The sequence below is a fragment of the Drosophila ficusphila genome, unplaced genomic scaffold, assembly GCF_018152265.1.
Source record: "Drosophila ficusphila isolate 14025-0441.05 unplaced genomic scaffold, ASM1815226v1 contig_791, whole genome shotgun sequence".
In the NCBI taxonomy this organism is placed as follows: Eukaryota; Metazoa; Arthropoda; class Insecta; order Diptera; family Drosophilidae; genus Drosophila; species Drosophila ficusphila.
Window position 1 is genome coordinate 17586796 of NW_025064737.1, and position 24863 is coordinate 17611658.

A 24863-nucleotide genomic window follows, 5' to 3' on the forward strand; every position below is an offset into this window, starting at 1 on the left:
AGCAAATTTCATGAAATACTTGAACAATGAACTATATTTAGCTATTGTTAAATTAGTTGACATTATGTGAACAACGTTTCACATCAACTGCATTTGCTACACCCTTTATTTAACTTGGCTAAGCAAACGAATTTGTTTGATTTATAAACTCATTTAACATGCACAGCCGCAAGCTGATTGAATCTTTGGAATTCCTAATGACTGTTATTTGATTCTCTTATAGAACACAGGTTTTAGAACAAAATTGTTATTTTAAGAAGAACATGACTTTGCAATTCTTCTTAAATAAACAAAATCAATAGCTTACATTCTGGACAAACAAGATTTTATATTTTGTCCACTTCCTAATTAAAATTAGGAATATATGTAAATTAATATGCGTTGTTTTTGCTGAATATATTAATTAAAAGCTCAAAATAATTTCAAATTTGTTTTTATACTTGTTTCCATTAGTTAATCGCAACCCATTTATCAAAAATAAATATGAGATTTCCATAAAGCAGAATAACCGGTTTGCTTATCAAACGCTGGGCTAAATTGATAAAGTTTTTGGGGTGGGCCAAGTCGAGTTGACCTAGTCCTAGGGGCTATCCCCCATTCTGAAGAACCTGTGACTTGCACATCCTATGTCTACGTTCATAACCGAACTCTCTCCGCCCCAAAACTTTCCGCTTGCCTGTTTTGACCCGCTTTGTTGACTTTGACGTTTCTGGTAGCTGGTCGCTCCCCGATGTTCAGGTTGTTCACTTGAGAACTTTGTGCTGTCAAAGTAATTTGTTGTTGCTGCCGCTTCTCTTTATTATTTTGTTGTTGTTGTTGTTATTGTGCAGCGAGTGGCAACGACTTTGGTTAAGTATGTAAGCAACCCAACACAATGGAAACAACAATAAATACAGAAATAATATAAAAACAACAACAACATGCGGCTTACAAAGTTAAAGACGTTGAACCGATTCGCTTATTTCTGTTTTAATATGTGTTTTTTGTTTTTGAATTTTTTTGGGAGTATGCACATAAATTTAATAATACATATAACAGCTGCGGTCAGGAAAATACCCAAATAAAAATATTATTTAAAAAATTCTAAAAACATCAAGTGTAATACCTATTAAAAACCATTTATATAAATTGATTGAGTTTAGATTTTATTTTTTTCTGGCAACGGTTACCCACCAATTAAAACGAGATGAAAACAATTTTTTTTACATAAAAAAAGGATTTATTAACATCATTATAATAATTAAATATAATTGTCATCATTAATGAATCTCTTGCTTTTCTTTCAGACATCTTAACTTGTGTGGCTTCGGATTGTAAATTACAGGAAGGAACAGCAGTAATAACAAAAACAAGGTGAGTTTCTTTGCAAGATCTCAGCAATTAAGTTGGGATTACTTGAGCGGTCAGTGGTAAACATATGATTTCAATTGAACTGAGAGTCAGCTCCAATTATTAACCCGCATCCGTTCTTTGTATCAATTTGATACAAACTTTAACTTAAGATTCAGACTTAGGCGAAATGGATTCTTATATGGATTTGTGATTTTGGCTCAAGTTTTGTCTTTAAAAAGAGCAATAAAAAAAACCACTGTCAGAAGTTTATGACTTCAAACAAACGCGCTACAAAATAGGTAACACAATGGTTCTATGTATCAAATTGATACAGTGTATATATTGTATATATACATATATATTGTATATATTGGATATTTCGGTATTCAATGCATTTGTATTACTCACTGAGCTCAATCCCGAATGGAAAAACAAGGAAAAAAAAATATCGCCGCCGTCTTTTTATCATTGAAGTTGCTGACGAGCTGGTTCGGCCCTACATTCATGCTCGCAAATCAATGCCACGATCAGAGAATGCACTGACCATTTTTATAAAATTTGTGACAATGCACTTAATTTTTTCAAAATTCATGAAAAGCATTTTTTGTTCAAAATAAACAAACGTTCATAATAAATATAAAAAATTGGTTTCTTTTTTAATTTTACTAACTAATTTAAGCATGTTTTTAAACCTGTATCAAATTGATACATAGGAGCTAATATGTTACAGATTTTAAGGGACGGATGCGGGTTAAGTCATTAATTCTTGGGGATTAGCTTTCTCTCTCTCTATCTGATAAGCTGCTGTCTCGCTTCCCCCGTAAATAGCCTTGATAAGGGCCTTGAGAGTCAACATCCACCGCCAGCAAACATCCCGCGATGAGCTTTTAAGTTGGTTCTACTGAGAGGTGCTAACTTGGCTTTTTGTTAGCTAGAACATAATAGTTTGAATATTTGTAACTGCAAATGTATCGGGGTTTCGGTAATCGGATCACGGAGTTTTCCTTTTATATCTATTCTTATCAGATTTTTCATAACATTCTGATTTGAAACCACTTATCAAGATGTCTAGAAGTATGCAATAATATTTTTTAATAAGAAGGTTAATAAAATTTCTTAACTTGTTCTAACTATTCATAATTTTTAATCTGGCTTCTTGATTTACAAACTGCAAATCTTTAAACGAAAACTTTGGTTCTTGGCTCTCAAAAAACGCTGGCTTCCAAAGCTTCGGCGCTTCTCTGTGTCTTTGCCAAGAGAAAAAGCTCTGGCGGTAAAAGCAAAACAAACACAATCTAGCTGAGGCAAAACAAAAAATATATATTAAGAAAAAAGCTTGTCAGTCGTCAGCTGCTGCGCGTAGAGAATAGTAGTTTGTGAGTGCTTTTCACGGAAAAATTCGTATCTGCCCTCCGTGTGTGTTGCTAACCGATTTTCCCATTTAACACCCACAATTCGCAACGGTAAATACTCAGCTGGATCCAAAGTGTGCCTAGAATTTTTGAGTTTTCGAAAAACTGCTGTTTTTTGAGTATCGCGCAATTTTAAACAAGTGACCTTAATCTTAAAGTCGTAAATTAAAAATTTCTTAAAGTCTTTCGAGTTCAAAAACACGCGCAATTAAACACAATGTGAATGACAAAATAAGCTTTGGCAACAACAACAACGACGACGACAGCCTTAACAACTTCCTCAATCTAACGCCCTTCGAAATGTTTTAGGCGATATACACAGCTATATGGAAATAAACCCAACCTCAAGCTTGAAATTCGAGAATAAAGCGAGAAAAGAAGCTGGAAAGCAAAGCAACTTTTTCTATATCGTTGGGTAGAGTCGGCTTTTTAACACCCGGCACAGGCTATCGCTCTCTCTTTTTCTTGTTCTCACCCGTCTCTTTCACACCCGCATATAGCCCACTCTCTCTTTCTTTTCGTATGACGCAAATCACATGTTTATAAAGTTGAATTTGAATTCGATTAAATTTATATTAATTTGTATTTGTTAAAAAAACAAAGCTTTTTGAGCAGCGTTGCCAGACGGGCAGGAAAAGTAAAAAAATAACCGAAATAGCATTGAAATTTTCAAAAGAGCTAGAAAGAGAAGGCCAACTTTGGTTTATTACACATGTTTCGACTTGCAAAAAGCTCCATTTGGGTAGTTCAATTAAAAACATGTGCTGCCCCCTGTCCAATATTTTTGTTTATTGTTTATAAATGAGAGAACTTTGTTCACTTCCTCTCCCTCTTTTTGTTGTAGCCATCTCACTTGCTCTAGGGGTAAATAAGCAGCTGAGGTCAGCGTGCAAACGCCGGCGCAGCTTTTTCTGCTTTTGCAAAGTCAACAGTAGCTTTTTCACTTGCGCAGGTTGAGAGCTTTTTTGTTTTTTTTTTTTTTTTCTATATTGTTTTTTGTATGTATAAAAGTGGATTCGAGTGATATAGGAAGAACCTTGTATGCTCATGACTACGGAATGGAATTTAGTGTGTGGTTTTTGTTTTATATTTTTCATTTAAGTTTTTCCATCCACTATGTTTGCTCTTATATTGGTTGATTTAATTTTTTTCTCCGTAGTTTTTGGAGAGTCTCTTCGTGCATAAGAATATTCTTTTGCTAAGGATTTCTTCTTCTAGTCGCGACTTGGGGCGTCAGTGATGACCTCCAAAGCTGCTTTTGCACTGATTTATTTTGCCGGCCAGCTGCGGAAGCGTTTCTTCTCTTCGCTTTTTGTTTCGTATTTCGTATTTATTGATTTCATTACTATTTGGCCGAGGCTGAGCGTTTTTTAATGCCGGCAAGCCATGTGCAAATGCCTAGAAAGAGATAGATATACCCACACAGAGGTGGGTAAATGCAAGAGAGAGGGAGTGCCATACAGTCTTTGTTTAATTTAGCTTATCACAAAAAATTCTGCTGATAACTTGAATCACTTTTTGTTTTTTGGTTGATGGTGTTTCAGTATCTTTTGTTGCTGGCTTTATTTTTATTTTGATTTGGCATTGAACATTGTACGCTGGTTTTTTCACCCTTCTCTTTGGTTGTGTGAGTGTGAGAGATTATATTTGTGTGCCGTTTGGCTTTTTTGATAATTTCGCGTGCAAATATCACGTATACGACCGGCTGTACCGAACTTGGTCATTATATGGTCACACACGTTCGCTTCATAATTGAATGTGATAAAATTGATGTGATGTTTTACAGTATTCTTTTTAATTTACGCTATCTCGTTTTTCTTTGTTCGCAAAAGGTGCTTGAGTGCTTAACAAAAAAGGTTGCATAGTTCAAGGCGTGTTCTCCTTGTTGTTGAAACTCCGAACTTTATAGGATCCTTGTTAATTAAATTCAATCTCTATAGTTTAAATTCAAGATGACGTTTATGTGCTAATAATTAATCAAGACCTCTAAAAAGCTCTCCATAAAAGTGCCAAAAACTATAAATTCTAAAATATTGATATATACGAAAATACAAGTATAAGCAAGTAGGAAACATCAAAACAAAAGTTTTGATTTTCCATTTGAGTTCCGTGTGGGAAGTTATTGAAGAAAAACCTTCAAAGTGGATACCCTGGCGTTGCCTCTTGGAGGGCTATCTCATGTTAGAATGGCTCTAGCCAGGTAAGAAAAAATATTTGATTTATGGAATAAACTTTATCGAACCTTCATCATGATTTAAGATTTATAATTTATTTTTACCTCGTTTTGTGATTGTTTTAAAGTTATTCTTAATCAATTTGTTATGTGAACCTCTAAAGGGTTATAACCACTTTCTGTAGATAAAATTATGTCATATTACAGTAATTTGAGCTTTTTGTCTTATTACAAATTGAAATATTTAAGAACTTTGTGTATAGTATCTTGTTCTAAATACTTGTCAAGTTAAAATTAAAACTACGTTGTGGTGGTGGTGATACTACTCATTCTAAAAAACAATTTTGGTATTTACTTAAAACTTATATTCTGAAATCCTTGGCCTTGCTAGGAAATTACCAGGAACCAAATCCAATGTAAAGTCTGAATTCAAATTTTAAGATCTCAACGTATGAATTAGTATTGACCACGCTAGTTACGAAAATTCAATGTCGTCGCAAATAGTGATTACCGTTAAGCTATGAAAAATACATCAACAATAACAAAAAGCGAGGCGAATGCGCGAAATCGAGGAAACGATCAAACAAAATGTGCAACATTTGATGCACTCGTGTGCGTGCATTGCATTAAATTCAGGGGCAATGTCGTGCCTAGATGTAATTACCGTTATAGTCAAGTGCAAACCATATGGCAGATAAATATCGCCTGACCCCTCAGTTTCATAAAGTGTAATGAAATACGAGAGAAAAAGTAAACAGAAAGAAAAAGTTTTGAAGTTTTATTTTTCAAACCGATTCAAAATGAATGAAGAAATGAATTTTTTATGATACAGAAAAATGCAATATCAAACTATGATTTTCCCTTACAAGACTTTTATAATCTACACTTTAAACTACAATGTTAACATATTCAAATAATATAAAGTAGCCGGATTCCTTTTTTCTGTGCAGCAATTGCTGTAATTGTAATTTGTAACCTTTTTTAGGGAGAAACACCGTCAGATAAAATACACATTAAAAGGGATGTGGGTGGTAGAGTAAGGGAGATGAAAGGTTGACCCTTGCTTGCGCTTCACTTTCACGGATTTCGAAATGTCTTTAACATTGAAAGCCCGATTTCCACTATTTATAGAGAGAAAGTAGACGATGAATTTGAGTGATCTTTCTCTCAGAGAAAGAGAGCGAGTGAAAGAGAGGGGGAGAGGAAGAAAGAGCGTGAGAGCGAGAGCGAGCAGCCAAGCCTCGTGCTAATTCATTTTAATTCATTTGACCGAAGGTGAATCCGTCTCGAGAGGGAGTGGGAGGGGAAGAGGAAGAAGGGCACACATGTGCACTGTTAGTAATCTCTCTCCCACTCTGTTTATGTTTTGTTTTTGTAACGGTTTATTTGACTTGTTGTATTAGTAATAGTTTTTTTTTAATTGTCTATGAGGAAGTGTGTGCAAGCACTTTGTAGTTGTTTTGTACTTTTTGTGCGAAGGTGTTTCCATTTGTAATTACAATTACATGCCTCTGCCTTCGAGTGTGTATGTGTGTGCGTTGTTTGTTTGTTGTAATCATGGGTTACAAAAGCGTTTTGTTATTGTTGTTGCAGTTTCAATTTGTGCGATAAGGTCGTTTTGCTCTATGATTTTGCGTAATTACATTTGATAATATTTCAATGTGAAAACCCTTGCGGGTAAAGCACATGAGGGCAATTTAAGTTGACTCTGTAGTTAGTGCAAATGGGGAAGTATCAATTTTTATAATCATAATTCGCTTCCTTGTGTTGGCGTTATAATAACTTAAACAATTTACAAAGGATCATATTTCTAAAAATAAAAGTTTTTAAATATTTCAATATCAAAATTGTATTCTAAATGTTAAAATATTTCTTGGGATAATACACACATACGAGAATACTAACAAAAAAATTCAAATGTTCTTTGAATACCAAAAATTCCTTGGCAGACACACCAACTTCATCGAACATATTCAAGTTGCCACATAATTGCCTTAAGGAAGGAATTTCGCTGTCTGAAATATGACATTTACTAAATATTACCCAATACCTTTTTTTGACACATTCAATATGCTGTTTGGCATCCAAGGTTCTTTGAGTTTGTCGCGTTTGTGACACTGAGACTGACTGACAGAGTGTGTGAGTCGGATGCCGAACCTGTTGAAGAGCTTTTAAGGTCCCATGGTCTTATCAAATCGATGGGGGTGGGGAAATCAATGTGGTCACTGAGAGTGAAGGTTTTTCCCCTAATAAGCAAATCCATAATTCTCAGTCCGGGAAGGCCCTCGACCTCTATCATTTGCCGTTTGATAAAAAGGAAGTCATGGGTTAGAGAAGCAGAAGACCCACAAAAATTCTCGTTCTATATTTATATCGATGACATGATTTTATTTCAATGCTCATGCCACAAAACTCACGATTCCGCGCCCGATAACAATGACACAATTCAAGTGTATCTGTGTGGGTGCCGTCGCATTTGTGTGCGTGTGTGACACTAAGGTTGTTGTTGCTGTCAGCCACCCGCAACGAAGCTACAATCATTGACCCTCATGCCTTCAAAACTGGCGAACACTCAGATGGACTTGTGTCGGCTTTGGTGGGTGGAAAAGGGAACTTAACTAACATATTGATTCAGAATTCATTTGTGGCTATACCATGTCGTTCTATCATTTCCAAACTAATTGGTTAACCATACCAAGGGTATTATGATATGGGTCGAGCCCAAAATAATGGATTCTCATGCAGAAACAGCTTTTAACCCAATTTTGTCAAGAACTCAGCAGAGCTATCTCAAAATTACATTATCGGTGACATTTTCGACATTGCGATTGTCAGTCGTGACATTTCAATTAGAGTTTCGGATTAAGGCTAATGTTTTGGGTAATCAGAAATTATATATGTAAATGACAGTTTATGCTGAGAATTTTTCTAGTTATTATTCGATCCTGAATCAGATTTTATATAGGGTTAAAGTCAATAAAAACTGATTTATATAATATTATAAATATTTGTTACATGACTATTAAAAGCTGATTATAATCTAGAAAAGTTAGCAACCCAATTTCAATATGTTCAAATGAATATGAGTATGTAAAAGGTCGATTGCTAGTCGCATTCATCTAGCAGTTAATTTGGTTTTGGTTAAGCGCCCCAATCGCAACTAATCTCAATTACAGCACTTCATTCTCGCCCGCAATCCGCAGTCGCATTCAAACATTCGAATGCGAAACAACAAACAGAAATGTTTACAACAAAACGCGATGAAACAATGCACACAGTCGAAAGGAGGTGGAGGCTAAAAGCAAAAAGCAAAACAACGCAACGGAGCAGAGCGCCAGCAGAGCGGCGGCAGCGCTGCTCAGCGACAAAACTGCAGCTGGCTGAAAAGAAGCGTTGGCGGCGTGCTCGATACAAAAGCGTCGATGCCTCTGCTTCTGTCGACGTCGCTGCTCCTATTTAGCCTCGTTACAAGCGTTCGGTCGCTTTGGAGGTGTCAGCAGAGGTGCCAACTATTGGTTACAAATTGCTGTCTAAATCACGCATCCAAAATATCTAAAAATTAATTAGGAGCTGAACACGGAATTAAAACAGTTTTAGAACAAGTGTGCTTTAGGAAGTATATGTAGATATAAGAATACTACTGTTTCAATGAAAGAATTTTTCGAATTTCAAAAAATTTTAACACTTCTACTAAGCCCAAATTCCCTTACACTTGTACTTATGGTATTCAAAGTATCCAAATTTTGTGCGCTGTGCGTCGACCGCGCCCTCGCAACGTCGGCTGCGCAGTCGCCCTCGCATGTGGCCACAGAAATCTTAGCCCCGAATTCGTCACCAACTTTGGACACCACTTTACATTGCCGCCAACGCTGACGTCAGGCGTTGACTGCGCTGCCGACGTCGACGTCGGCGTCAGCCTCAGTTGTCGGCAGCGTGTACTACTTTTGTTTTCATTGAAAACGTTTGCTGTAATGTTTGTGGTATGTTCCGCCGACAGCGCAGTCGACGCCGACGCTGCTCACATGGTCACTGAGCTTTGGTTCTCTCTTTCTCGCTCTCTCTCTCAGTCGCTGCCTCAGCCGCTCTCTTTCGCTCTCGCACTCTCTGCTCTCTGTCTGTAGCTCTGCTGGCGTTGCCTCGCTCATTTGTTTTGGGTCGTATTGACCTTCTTAAAAAGTAGGTAACCTCATTTCTCATTTATCGTGTACAACTTACATGCTGCTGCTCTGCCGACGTCGCTGGCTCTGCTTCGAGCTCTGCCGACGTCGCTGCCGAGGGTGGGGGGCTTGTCTCCTCAGCGGGCCAAAAAACAAAACGCCAAAGAAACATCGCACGCATCTTGCAACGCTTTCAATAGTTTGGCCAAGATTCTGTGATTGGTTGTAATCTTCTCGCACTTGGGGAAAAAGTCATTATTTTAAAGGTCAAAAATGGTTGGGGTTCTTCCCTCTTCTTAGGATATATTTAGATTTAGATATTTAGATAAATTACAAAAACCCTGAAAACCATATTTTGGTTTTTCAAAAAATACCACCTTCTATATCAACATTATATTACTAGCACATTTGAAGGGCAATGCACCATTAATTTTATCTCTATTTCCCGATTCTATTTGCCCGTTTCGAAGGCAAGTGATCGCTTCCTAGTGTCTCGCTGCGCTGACGTCACAAGGCGACACTGACAGAAATAATTGCTACGAACTGTGGGCCAGGCAAGGTTATCGCCGTTTCGGTGCAGATTATGTTTCAGACTTTTCCGAAGGTGAGGCATAATTTGAAAAGTGTGTAATTTGTTTTCCTACGCTGATTGCACTTGGAATTTATGCTGCGGCTGCTCCCTTGGTTTACTTATGTCTATATACTATATATATTTAAGTGTGCGTGCATAAACATTGAACAGTTTTTGTTTTGTGTTTCGCGTTTTGCTCGCTGAACTATACCAAAACCCAACTGAACTGAACTCAACTGAGCAGAGCTGAGCGGCAAAAGCAACGGCAGCGGCAGTGGCAGCGAGTTGTCGTCGCAGTCTCGTTTACTATTGACACCATTAATGTTGCCCCAATGTAGGTCAATTGCGCGCTAATTGCCCCGCCACTCGCCTTCTGCCGGGGGTCGTTTCGTCTCCTCTCCTCTCAATGCTGAAAGCTGCCACTGCCACTGCCTCTGTTTCACTACCTCCGCTGCCGCTGATTGACGCTGCCAGCTTGACCTTTTAGGCCTCGCGAGCAGAACTGACGAGTTGGCCATAACTCAGACTCTTCTGCCGCTTTTCAAAAGGCCGAAAAAGGTCCTTTCTAAAGATGATATTTTGCAGATTAAGTCAGAAGTCATAAATCTCTTATTCTTGGCGATGGTTGGTGGCAACTATTAAAGATCTTGTGGCAAGTTACAAATCTCTTTGATCTAAGAAAAACTATTGATGGTTAACTATTTCCCAGAACAATTCTATTTTTAGACTTCTGCGTATATTGTGAGTTTGTAGTTTGATTAATTTTTAAACAAAGGGCTTTCAAATATAAAATTAAATACGAGTTTTTTTTTTAACCTTGCTTAGACAACAGCGTTCCAAAGAATTGCCCATATTACGCATACGCCATGTGAAACAGCTTAGCAACCGCAAAAATAACTCTTAACTCACTGGAACTGCTACTGCTGCTTGCCGCTCTGCTGTTGTCTTCTTGTTTTCTGTTTTTTGGGGCAGCCAGCCCCAAAATCTGACCTAGTTTCCGCCTTTTTGGGCACCGAAAAACTTTTGTTGTACATTTATTTTCTGGCTTTGTATTTTTGCATATTTTATGATTTAATCAAAGGAAATTATACACGCATGCAGAGCATCCCAGGGTGTGCCCTGGGGAACGAATCAGTCGAGTAAGGTTCCCTCCACACACACACACATACACAGATATACACACACACACACTCGGGCTGGGGCAATAAAACCGAAACTTGACCTAATTCTGAAAACTGATGCCGTCTCTGTTTTTGCTGCTCTGTTTTTTTTTGTCTCCATTTTGGGCCTGCTAGAAGTGGTTGTATATATACATTCATCTTACGGAGCTGCGAGTATTTTAATTATGCCATACCCAATAAACAATTGAAGGTGGCGGTGGTTGGCAGGGAAAAATATACAAATATCGATTTATGAGCTAATTGAGCACTTGGGGAAATGGAATTACTCTGCTTATGAAAATGGCGTGAAAGGCAAGGAAAACAAAGCTATTGGGTAATTGCAAGCAACGTGTTGAATACGAGATGCAATATCATAAAGCGAATTGGTATCGTACCACTTAAAATGAACTTTTCTTGGCTATTTGAAACAGATATGAACGATTTATGTAAAAATCCATTTGGATATTGAATGAAGTTTCATAATTCTATGGGCAATGTGGGAATATATGAAAATATAAGATATTCAGAAACTTCAACATTTATGCTGCATTTCCAATCACATATTTCATTAAAGATTTCATTGATTTTAGTGATAAATGTGCTCCAATGCCACATGTTGTAACTATAAAATAATGTAGAAGAAAAATAGCCATTAAAATATGAATACTTTCAAACCGTACATATTTCAAGGAAGTCTACCTCATAAACACTTTTCAAATGCTACACAAAACCATAAATTTTGTTTTAGCAAGAGCAAAACGGTTGATAATAATTTCTCGTTGTTGATTTTTCGTATTTTCTTTAGCGCATATCAATCTTTAGATGTTGAAACGCCCAAATGATGTTGTTTCCTTCTTCGATCCGCCCCTTTAACCTCCCCATTTCGCCTTGTTTGGCTTCTTTATAATTTCCATTCGCAAACTACAATTATTTGATTCACTTGAATCGCACCAGATGGTTTCCCTTTTCAGCTTCTATATGTACAAAGCTGCTTCGCCTCCTTTGATTAATTCAATCATTCCCCCGGTGGGATTCCCTTTGCCCCCTGGTAAGTACAACCCTGCCCGCGGTTGCGCATTCTATTTCATTACTACTATTATTACGCTCGTTTTTGTTGCTGCCACTCGCCTGTTGCTAGCCAATGTCTTTCTCTCCCCCTCTCTTTCTCTCTTGCCACTCTGTCTCGCTCTGTGTAATTTACGCGGTCCAACACTTTTTGCCCTTAGTTTGTGAAGGGTATATGATGGTATAATGGCAGCTTTTTAATACAAGCCAATCTAAAAATGGTTTATAAATTATTAAAAAAATGTATTGATTGGAAATAGAAGGTTAAAATTATTGGAAAAAAGAAATATGATTTATTAATCAAGTTAAATATTAAGTATACGTAACTAGATCGGAACTTCAGCTTATAAAAGAAATCATTCCATTTGAATTTTAAGCATATGACTAGGTAAATTATCATATTTTTATACATCTTAGAAGGGTATTTAAAAGTTGTCCTATAAAGCCACCTCCTTTGTCATCGGTTTTATTTTTTAATTCGCTTATTCCCTTGGTCTGTCTCGGGTTGGCTGTAGGTATTTCATTTCATTGGCCACCAGGCGATGGGAACAGCCAACTAAATCGAGACCAGACCCAAAGAAAGACACCGTCCAACTGAACTGAGAGCCGAGCAACGTTCTAACCTTGTAATATAACTCGTAGTGGTAGTAATTTTAATGGTTGTTGCTGTTGTTGGTACCTTTAACCTTTGCTTGGTTAATGCGAGCGGCGGCACCAACTACAACAACAACAACAATAAAAACAACAACAACCTTCTCTGACGTCGTTTCGTCGTATCCTTGAAAGTGTCTATCTGAGGTCATCAACTACAATTTTCGTCGAGCTGGTTGTTGTTGTTGTTGTTCGGGGCTCGTTTATCATTGGACCTCTCATGGTCGACGCTCCGAACACAAAGGGAGAAATATAAAAATATATATATCCCAACAACAGCAGTAAAAATATTAAAAGGAGAAACTCGCAGGACTTTGTCAGGATCTTGGAAGCAGTATGGGCATTTCATATTGACAATATTAAACGGCGAGTGCGCCACGTGCATTTAATGGTAATTATATGCGAGCAACCACAAAAGCGATATAACCCCCAACCAATCCACCCATTATCTGTAATTGCCTTTGTTCAAATATCGATTTCGATAGCAGAACGCTTTTTCATGTGTGTCGTTGGTGGATTTTCCATTTCCATAATCGATATGGGCCAGAAAATCCAAAACGAGGGGGAGTAATATGAGGGAATATATCAAATAGGTTAAGGATTTCGTAAGGGATTTATGAATTAGGTACGTAAAAAAAAAGTTGTAAGAAGGATTAATATATTCTGCCTACTTTATGTATCATGTCTTGAGCATAATTTTTGGAACAAAGACTACAACACATTTTCAGAAAATACAAAAAAGTGGATTAGGGACGTTGGACTGAATATAGAGCGCTTGACACGCAAATACAGGCACATTAGAGTCCACACGGTGGCTAAGCAAAAGTAAACAGAAAAAAATATCGTTTCAGGTCAGGGTTTCCAAAAGTACACACACGCACACCCGCCCCAGTGATAATTATCTGACAATGAGATTGCGGACCGCGGGCCAAGCCAACCTCAAAAAGTGAGCCAAAAGGCCAAAAAAAAAAAAAAAAAAAAAAATAAAAAGAGAGCACTGTGTTCGATGCGTGATGGTGGTGGAGGGGTTTAAGTAAACTGCATTAACGAAACTGGGTTATAATTGAAATCAATGGACGACAGAGACGGTCCGCAGCAGACATAACCACGCTGGATTTCAACATAAACAATGCATAAATCCGAAAGATACTTGCGGGGCAGCCGGCCCACGAGAGCCCTACAAGAGTCAGCGAGTCGGCCAGTCAGCGGTAACAACATAAGCAGCCCGAGCACGGGCACAAGCGATTTATGAGTGCCGCGGTGAAAACTGATGCCTGAACCTCTGAACAGTGGCTCAGACGGCTATTAAATGTGGTTACTGGGCGAATTTATTAGGGGTGCTGCCAAAATCTCAGCGATTTAAAACCTCATAAAACAGACTATAAAGAAAGCTATATAAACAGGAGCTTCATCTTTCACCCCATAACAAATTAATTTTTCTTGGTATCTCAAGAATAAAACATAAAATGTTATGTTCCTTTTTAAAAACATATCCATCTTGAAAGATGTAAGGGGTTGTGTTAAGACTCACAAGAATGAAAGATTAAAGTACTTGATCCGTTTACAAGTGTTATCCTTATCCGTAATAAATCACTTTTCAATCAAAATAACGTTTTTCAAAATATAAAATTTGGTCCCACTGTGCCCTCACTTAGTCGTTCCATTCCAGTTCGTTTCGTTCCGGCACGCTTAAACGCTTAACAAATTGAATTCGAGTGGCAGGCGGCATTCAAAGCAACAATGAGAAACAAAGAAGCAAAGCAGCTGTAAAAAATGAAGAAGCTGAAGACAGACGGCAGAAGAGGAGTCTTCAGTGACAGAAGAGCCGACAGCGAAGAGAGAAGCCTTCAAATGGCAATGTGCGTGACAAAAATGATGACAGACCCCAAGAGCTGAAGACCCTTGGATCCCCCGACTTTTGGATGCATTTAAAGCGATTCGAACGCTTTACGTTTCCTTTCGCACGTTTCAGCTTCCTCGAGATTTGCATAAAATGTTCGTTCCGCTGCCGCTGCGTTCCACCGGTTGGCCCTGAAACGGCGCGGAATGAAACACCGAGACGCGGAGACATGGTCTTTAGCTCTTTTAATCATTTTCATGCTACTGCTACCTCCGTATATATCGGCGATGTTTATTTATTGCTCTTGTTGCTGCCGGGGCCTCAATCTCAATGTCTACCGCTTGTAATTTGTATCTTTAAGATACGCGATCCCGACTGCTTGCTGCTGGGCTTCCATTTGTTGTTGCTGCCACTCTGTCGCCTGTCTTTTTTTTGTTGTTTTTTTGTGGCTGCATCTCTCTGCACATTTTCACATTAAAAATTTATGATATAGCCAAAGAGTTAAGTCGTTCAAAGGCGTGCCTTCTGTTTTTGTTCGTTTGTCTGTCTATCAGAGGTGACTATTGAGCTATTTTAAATCCAAAGATTAGCTATAAAATCCACTGCATAGTATACATTGCTATGAGTATGTTAAACATTGAGCTTCTTTGCTACATATTTTCTTAGCTAGATACTTTATTCTAAAGCTGCCACCACTGTCGAACTGTCGGTCCGTCTTTTCGATCGCCCCTCGATTCTTTTGCGGCCGTGTGAGTGTGTTTCCGCTTCGTGTCCAAAAGTATCTCAAGAGCAGAGCTGCGGTTTGGAGTGTGTATCTTGTAGCTACTTAATGTCGTCTCAACTTGTATGGCCGCTTCCAGCTCTCTGGCTTTTTAATATGTATAATCTGAGTTTGGGCCTGCCCGGCACATCAACTGCTTTTTATTGTTGCTAATCGCTTCCATTATATCTGGGGCCGCTTCTCTACTTTTTATCTAACCACTTTGATCTCGTGTTCATCATTTTCTATCGTCCCTTCTGCCATCTCCCCTCATTTGCATGACACGGCGCAAAGTTCTCACTAATTACTAAAGGTTTTTCCTGCCTCTTTGTGGTCGCTTTTTTAATTTGTATAATAAATCAGTTCTCAGTTTTCAGTTACGGCGGGCCTAAAGGGAAGCACTAGTTTTTTTCTTTTTCGTTTTTTTTTTTTAGCGGAAAAGCGTGAAAATTATGCCATCTAATCTCTGGCGCTTTCACCTCGGCGAAAAAGAGATGGGGAATTCTTGTTAACCGCGCCTATCGCTTCACCTGCATCGCTTGTCGAGAATTTAACACTTTGCCGGCCTGTGAAATTTGATAGTTGTTAGAAAGTATTTACTTAGCTTGTGAGCTGCCAACCCAGCGGCAGATGGAGATGATTAGGCGAGCTCAGGTGAAAAGCTTGAGCATTGAATGAGTTACGGGAAATTTGTGGTCAAATGCAGGAAATTGTTACATTTTTTTAGATAAGTGATAAAATATTAAAGGGAAAAACATGCTTCATTAAACACGCAATGAAATTGTGAATTTTAAAAGCCACATCTGTGTTCCCAAAGATAAAAAACTATTTATCATGTTTTGATGTTTAATACCGCTCTAGCCAGCGTTAAAATCAGTCGCTTATTAAATCCGAAATCGTCGTACATTTTGTATTCAAACGTGCCATTTAATTTGCCAACTTTTCCTCATTCATTCACTCAACTCAACTCGGCTTACAATGAAGCTATTAAATCGAGCCTTTCTCCCAGCGCTTTTCGGCCAAAACGCCCACCCGTGAATAGGCGAAAACCCATTGGAAAATGCAATTTGAAAAACTCCGCTAATCTGCACAGTGAAAATAAAACCGTATTGCAAGTAAAAGTTAATTTTTGTTGAGGAAAACTTAAATGAAATACAGCAACAAAAAGCGTGAACAAAAAAAAAGCGGAGAAAAAAAAACAAGCAGCGGCATCCATGGCCAATGGAACTCATTCACTTCCTGTTTATCTATAAGATACTTTTACAAATGAGCGGCGAGCGAGTGCAGCTGCCAGATAGCCATGCACATATAATTAACTACACAGCATCTCGTGGATATATGTATATATTTGAAAGCGAGCCGATGTGAAATTGAAATTGGTCCTTTTCACTAAAAAATGAAAACGTCCAGCGGCGCGAAGAGCACTCTTCCATCTCGCAGAGAGCCAGCGAAAGAGTGGGAGCCGTGTCTTTCGAGTATCTTTCACTCAAATGAAAGTAAAGGAAAGTATCTGCGACGGGGGGAGTTGATGGCCTGGTGTGGCCTGGCAGCCGGCGAAATGAAATCAAATGAAGAAATGAAATTTGCTTTCAAACACACATACTATACGATGCCGATGGCAAAGCACCGGAGCCAAAACAAAAAGAAACATCGTTAACTTTACCACTAGATGATTCACTTGGAGATGGTAACGTGACACGAAAATAAAATAAATATATTTAATTACTGAAAGGTGTCAAGTATGGCTACTTGATTGATTATATTTATTACGTATACGCCACATGAACCAGAATTGAAATAGAGAAAGGTAATATTTTATTGTGTGCTGGCCAACTTTTGTTTATAAGGTCTTGATCGCAAATCTGATTGAACATTTTACTGATTTCGTATTTCTATAATACATACTAAATCGCTTAAGATATTTTTCTTGATTTTCATAAGCTAATCTGAATTTGGAATCTATTTCCTTGTGTACCGCCTCTTTCTTTCTCCCTCTGACTTTGGCTAAATGAAAGCTTGACGCTGTTCCGACGACAGCTGCCGCAGAAGCAGCAGAAAACGGCGGCAGCAGCCTCGATAACAGCGGCAGCAGCAGCAGCAACGGCTATAAAAATAACAAAAACCAACGGCAGCCGTTTTCAAGGTGGCAACTGTCATTCACTTGGCGGCCAGCAACTGGCGAAGCCTCAACTCAAAACTCACAGATGAAAACCCAAAACCAAAACCAAAACGAAACTCCAACTTCAGCTACAGCTTCAACTTCGGACTTGGATTCGGATTCGGATTCAGCTGCGTCCTCAGCTCGGGCTCTTTGGCATTGACTTGACACCTTGCCTGGTAAATTTATGAAGTGAGAGCGCCCCGGAGTCACCAAGTCGAAGTCACAGTCGAATTCAGAGACCAAGTTGAAGCCGCTGCAATGCATTACTTTCTCTTCCTGTTTGCCGCTAAATGAATGGAAATCATAAAGTCCAACGGCAACGAAATCAGCTTCAAAACTATTGAGCCAACTAATGTGGGTGCTGTCTGCTTGGTTAGTTGAGAAGAAGACACTTGGACAAAATATTTTACTCGGAAATGATTAAAAGAATCATTTGTGAAAAAGCCAATATAAACTAAGTTAGAAGTTTTGAGGAAATTTAATATTTATAATTGGGAAAAGTCTTTCTATATGGTTGGTTACTGATAGTGAATTTTTCCAAGTTATTTTTCTTTTTTCTCCAAGTGCATTAACTGCAATCTAGAGTGGAATAAAGTGTGCAGCAGACAAACAAAGTGACGGACAAAGACAATAACAAATGACAGTTGTGTTTCTCCACTGTTGTTTTTGCTGTTGCCGCTGTCTTGTCAACCAATTCTCATCTCAATTGCCTCAGACTCAGACTCAGACTGAGACTCTTGTCTTTATCTTTTGTGGCTGTTGCAGTGTGCCGCTGATTTCATTTGTTTAAAATTCCATTTGAAAAGTTCAAACTGACTGCCAACTGACACCCACTCGCCAATGAATGGATTAACGATTGTCTGGTTTGGCTAGACTTTTCCCCCCTTGAGAAGTAAAAGGGACAAAGGCCAGACAAATGGAAGGGGTACATATTTCAGAGAGGTTTTATTAAATCAAAACCCTATTAAGAGGAAAAAAGTTAATACTCTGTACTTACATTTAAGTTAAAAGTTAAGAGGGAAGACTAGATCACTTTCAGAATTAAGTTTATTGAACTTATTCTGACTCACGCAAAATATTGCGTTGTGTTTTCTAGACTGATATGCATTTCAAATTTTTTTGTTGTGTTTCACTTTTGCCTAAAAAATTAGCATTTTCCACAATTATTTGTCGTTGTTAGTTTATTGCACAATTGGACAACAAGTCAAATGAGTTTAACCATAAAGTGTCGGTTGTTTGGGCTTGTCTGTGTATTTGTAATGCCGAAAGCCGAACAGTGGCTCTAAAACTATATATAAAGGCCGTAAACTATTCAAATTGGGAAAATCGGTTGACCAATTTTATGGCGTTGAGAAAGAGAAAGGAATTATTTAAATTATTTGAACTGGATTTGGTTTGATTGAAATGTGTCGATACCTTAAAAGGCAGTTATCTCAACTATGCACTTATCGAAAACTAAGAGCCTTAGTAGATAAAACTTAAAATAAATTTAGTTACTTGTAGATTTGTTTATTGTATAGCATTTGGCTTTCTGTGTTTACAAAATAAAACTTGAGCATTTCCCATTAAAGCCCATCGATAAATTGGAATTGCCACTGTGCAATATGTTAAAGTTTTGCCCCCTTTTCAGCGTTTTTACGACGGTTCGTTTCGTTTTCGACTCCAGTTTGGAGTCTTTCCCCTGCAGCCTGGCATTCTTGATAAGTTAAGCTTTATGGTTGCGCTAGTTCATTAAATTTATTTTACAGACATACTGCAACAATGTCTGTGCAGGCACAACACCCCCTCACAACTCCCCCGTCTCCTAGTTTACCGCACCCAAAGTCTCAACTTTAGTTGCAAAACTCGCAGAGTAAACGCCTGAATGCACAGGAAAAAATAGATTTTATTTATATTCTGTTTAAATAAATATAAGGATAATTTTATGAACAACATTAAACTATGAACACTGGAGTTATAAAGGGTGAATTACATATACTCCTATGTATTTATTATGGAAATATATTTAGGACAAAGAAACTTTTTCTTTGTGTGTTTTTAAGAGAAAGAGAAGGGAAGTGGAACCAGCAGAACCACCGGCGAACACAAATCCTGTTCTCCAGCTCCCTCTATTTGTGTTGCCCTCTCTCTCTGGCGCTGTTGTTTGCGTCTCTTTCTTGTGGCAGGCACATCTTTTACAGTAGTAGTCTTTGTGGCGTGTAGTGTGGCAAAGTAGTAAATTTAATGTCAGTTGCATTTAAATTGAAACTCGAGTGCCAGCAACCGGGGGAATCTCCTTCTGTCGGAACCCCTTTCATGCCCTTTTTTCGACTCTTTATCCGCAGTTCTGTTCCCTGTTTCCCCTTCTGACCAAATGCTTCGTTTGCGGCTCTGTCGACAGCTTGAGTTAATTTCGGAGCGTTACGCCTTTTCCACACATTATTTAGCATGAACAGTGGGGATTAAAGCTTAAAAGAGCTAAAATATATATTCGAATTGATTATTTTTTTACTAGAAAAATAATATTATTCATGTTGAAATCAGGAAACAAATTTGAATTCTTTGCTCTAGTTAAGATATATCACATATTACCTAAAAGATATTTTTAGGCAAGCCCATTTCCGCTACTATTAATTATTTAAAGCTGAATTCACAGCATTTGCTTACACATTAAATTAGTTAAATCCCACCTCGAGTTCCGTTTTGCTTTAAAATGAACTTTCAACTTTCCTAAAGTTGCGCAACGCAGCCTCTGTGTGGATGTATCTTTTTATCTGACTATCTTTCGGCTCTTGGCAGTCATCCCAAACCGTTGGAACTGAGGGGCACACATTCATCCTTCAGATGAATCCAAGGGAAGGGAAGTTACGAGGAGGGGGGTTTCCAACTCAGGGTTGCCCCTTATCGAAGGAGACCCCTTTTGTGCCGCATCCCAATCCCTTTTTATGGTTTTTCTCCGGTCTGTCCCCTTGCAAAAATTTAATGTTGAGCAACGAGTAAAAGTTGGACCCTTGACTCCGTTTTTTTTTGCCGTATGACTTTAACGCGCTCCACTGAAAGATACAAATTGTTATGCAAAATGGTGAAAAGTTTCATTCGGCATCAGCAGCCAGCGGACCAAGAAACGAACTTTTTTTTTGTATTATTTGCTGTATGTCGTTGCTGTTCCCGTTGCTTTAATGCAGAAATAAAAAAAGCGAAGTTTTTTGATTTATTTTCATTTTATGTTGATCTGCTTTTTGCAGCCGTCGTCGATGTCTGCGCTTTTATTTAATTTCGCTTCCTTCGCAGTTGCCATTGTATGTGAGCAACTTCAATTGACTTCACGGTGGTTATGGTGCTGCATGTCATCCAGGGATCTTCTCCCCCTTTTGTGTACAAAAAAAATACAAAACAAAAAAAAAAAAGCAAAACAAAACAATGCACAATGCGATCTTTATCAAGCAAAGGCTGCAAAACTGTTGAGACTCATTGTACAATATGTTATTTATGTTGTTAAATATTCCCTTACATGTCGCGATATTCCCCTCCCCTCCCCCTGTTGTGAACCTTTATTAATCGGTTGTAAACCTTTAACTCTTGTCGTTCCAGGTATGTTTGTCATCCGATGACATTTATGTTGACAATTGACTTTACTTTGGCGTCGGTGTAAGTAAATGGGGTTAAGCAGATGATCTGATCTAAGAGTGATGGGTTATTATATAAAGGCTTAAGGTTGGGTAAGCATGGGAAAATAAACGGCCGAGAAAAATTATGGGAAACCTTTTTTTCGGGGATTTATTTACTTGTACCCAGCTAAACTTGACAAAGAAAATTATAATAATGCAATTTATTAAAGTTCAACTGCCTTAAAAGCAATCTTCTTAACTTGAATAAAAAGGTCACCTTTAGCCTTTTTGCCTGATTTGAAGTTAAGCCAACACTTGGGCCTACAAATTATGCAAATTTCGACAACTTAAAATCCCCCGCAAAAACACTTCTGGTCCCTTTCTTCCCGTGCGCCAATTTCAAAGTTATTTCAAATTAATGGCCATCAGGGGCAATCTTTTCTTCATTGTATTTCGGCCTGCAGCGATATATAAAAGAGAGAAAAAGCAGCCTTAACTAAGCCTCGGGGCCATTGGAATACGAACGCCCTAAACCTTGAGAAATTCGACTCGATGGCACGTTTAATGCCCCGGACAAGTCAGACGCCTCTATATATACATATATGTTTGTGTATACGACTTCTAACGTCTATAATTACTAAGCAAATACACGCACCGCCGACACAGAGATATTCAGATACAGATACTCGCCTACAGATACATTCACGAAAAGCTGGCTCGGTCAACAGCCAGAGAGCTTGTTAATTATGCCGTCTAACCAACGAAATTATGACAAATTTATATGGCCAAGAATACGTTTTGGAGTAATAAGTGGGAGCGAACCGTTCAAAAAGAAGACGGAGTGAAAACGGAGTCAAATAAGTTCAAATAGTCCGCCCATTTAAATAAACAAGGCAAAAAGTGAGCGAACCCACTCGGTAATACGAAGAGGAGCCCCAAACACACATTCTATCGCAAACATTGCCCCAAACTCGCCGAGGAAAAAATAATGAAATGAAATGAAATAAAAGCGTGAGCCATTTGAAACTTATGATGGGTTCATGGTCAAAACAACCTGAGTTCGTTAAAACAATAAAAAAGAGGAAAAAACTGCGAAAAGAAGCGAATAACTAAAGCGCCAAGTATATAAAGACACAGAACAAGAAAAAAGTGGATATTTGTGTACTCGCGAAAATAAAATGAAAACCGTTTGAAAGAAAATAGAGACTAGAAACTAAAATGCGAATATGCAAATACTCTCTAAAGAATTAGACCCTAAAAATATATAAAATGTGATAATTAGATTAGCGTAATAAAATCCAAGTCAAAAACAAAATAAACTTCTCATAAGTATCTCATATAAGAAAATAAATTGTTGGTAGGGTTAAGCATTTTATCCTTTTATTTATTTGCTTAACATCTTTACAGAATTTGCTTACCAGCAAATATGCGAATTCATTATTATATTGCTTTAGTAAAGCAATAAATCTCAAAGGCTTTGGTCGAGGGTATGAAAAACAACACATGCGAATCGGAAGATTGCTGTCAATATTTATGAACAACAAATAATAGTCGAATGGCCCGGTGACTGACGGCTCTTTGTGATATTTTGTGTGGAAGTTTATCAACTCCTGCGAAAAGTATGAGTATCTTGGGGGAATTTTTGCATGAAGGTACGGAGTATTTCTCCCTTTTTCCCCCTTACAAAATTCAGCTCGTGTCCGCCCATAAATTATGCTCTGTATGGGCTGATTCTGCCTCCTCTTGTTATTTCATTTTATTTATATTTCTTTTCATTTGAACAACTTCTAGTTTGGTTTTGTTGTCAGCGCTGTGTGTGTTGCCTCCACCTCTTCCGTTTGAAGCGTGTGCACACCTTGAAAATAACTTCCAAGGTTGCCAGCGACTCTGAGAATGATTGCCCCGGCGCGTCCCCTCTTAAAACCCCTCCATTTCTTACTATATATTTTTGCACGTTTCTGTTGGTGTTTCTGTTGTTGTGCCCCGTGCCGAGCCATGTGACTCTTCCTCGGATTCCTCCACCCCGGGATACCCATTTCGATACGTATTGTGTTCCCTTCGCTGATGGGCAACTTGTAGTCAAAGTTATATGGTATTCCGTACTTGTCTTCTTGCCCAACTTGTTCTACCAACCCGTTCCCTTCGGTTTTTCTGGTTAGGAGGTTCTGGTCTGAATTTCCCCGGTTACTTTTATTTCCCTGGTTTTGCCCTTTTGTTTTAAGCCGGTTGTTTGCCAATGACGTCAGAGAAACGCCGGTTCCGGCTTTGTCTTGGTTTGCCAATGTAAATGCAAATTGAAGGCCCTTCTGGAGATTAGAATAAGCGAAGAAGATTTTTCGAGTTGCTGAATTTTATTTTGGGGTTGTGTCAATATATTTACAAAGCCAGATTAAGAATGTTTGTGTTGGTTAATATTAAAAGAAGATTTCTCGGATTTCCATTATAATATTTAAAGCTTTTGTGCAGGTTAAATATTTGACAGAATATATTTCTTGACAAATTTTCTTAAAATTTGTAGAAACAAAATCATTCAGATGACCTTAAGAAGAGATACATTTAAAGTGTTTTTGTTTTTGCTATCGTGCTACCAGATAATTAAATTATTTATGAGTCTACCAATGTCTTCAAACCAATAAAATTATAATAGTTTCGGAAAACACACCCAACTTGTGAATGTCTGGCTGAGGAATATAATTAAAAAATCCCTGAAGCCTTTCGCCGATACTCGATCCACTTTTGGCAGCTGCCGTCGGCGAGGCTTGTGCTCTCGAGGGCTCCTTTTGGCTTAAACATTCCTCATCGGCCGTTGCAGCACGCAAAAGAAGAAGTACCGAAAATTATGCCAGACATTAATGAACGTTAAATTACCGCCGTTGCCGCCGCCGCCGCCGCCGCTCTCTTTATTATGTGACGATGTCAGCGGCGGCCACAGTGGTTTCTGAAGCCTCTTCGTCTCGTCTTGTATCTGTATCTTTGACCCACTTCGGGCAGTTGTAAAAATTCAATAACAGAAACGGAAAATTAACTGAAAACGGCACTCGAAAGCTAAAAATGAAACATTGATAAGACACACCGAGAAAAGAAGTCGGAGTGGGGAAGTGGAGAAGCCAAGGCTGCAGCTCAGCACGATTTCTACAGCTGCAAACGCGAGACTTATTTCGCTGCTGCTTTTCTTCTGTTTTTTTTTTCTGCTTGGTTTTTTTCTTTTTGTGGTGTTGGGATGCCCTTCGAGTGGAAGAGACAACCGAAATCCAAGGAGGAGTTCGGCACAACCAACAACACCCTGATTTCCCCCGGCGGACACACGCACACACACCTTGCACCCATTTCCATGCCATTTCCATTTACGTGGCCAGTAAACCGAAACGTGAGCGGAGCGCCAAGAAGAGCGTTGACAGCCCAAGAGCTCGGGCTCGGGATCGGATCGGATTTGGTCTTGCTCTTGGTCTTGGTCTCTGGCCTGCACTGGAAAATATTTTGGGTAATCTTCAGGGGCTTAAAAATTGTTCAGATACTTATCCAAAAATGCAGTTTGGTTTCCAATGTCATGTATTCAAGAAAAAAATATTTTTAAAATTTTTAAATTGTTATTTACCTATTATTGAATTTATTTTTGATTAACCTTTATATTTATTTGGAATTATTTGTACTTAAAAAGGTATTCCATATTTTCTTCGGTGTTTACTGATGTTTTGGTTTTCATGTTAAGGTCTGGAGGGTAAAACTGGGGAAGAGTGCGTGCGTACGTGATGCAATCAAAATGTTATTAATAACGCAATAAAGTAACCATAATTTGGATCATTAAAATGCACACATTTAGCGCTACGTGAGACAACGGAGTATCCAAAACCCCCAAACGCACAAAACCAACCTACTTAAAAACGTCTGCAAGAAAAAGAAACTGGTAAATGAAAAACCTATGTTAACATATGCTGTGGTACTAAATACTCGGTAAAAGCACAATAAATATTTTTATGTGCCGATGTGTAGATAC

At 38.3% G+C, this 24863-nt stretch overlaps 1 long non-coding RNA gene across 2 annotated transcripts in view; it reads left to right on the forward strand.

The window, feature by feature from the left end:
• Positions 1–24863, forward strand: part of LOC122320736 — a 34601-nt gene that overhangs the window by 3353 nt on the left and 6385 nt on the right. The window contains exons 2-3 of one of the 2 annotated variants that reach the window (XR_006245792.1): positions 1287–1353; positions 20853–23598. This is a non-coding gene — a long non-coding RNA (uncharacterized LOC122320736). Of the gene's footprint in view, positions 1–1286; positions 1354–20852; positions 23599–24863 lie in introns of those variants that run through there. The other variant, XR_006245791.1, reaches the window with a different exon arrangement.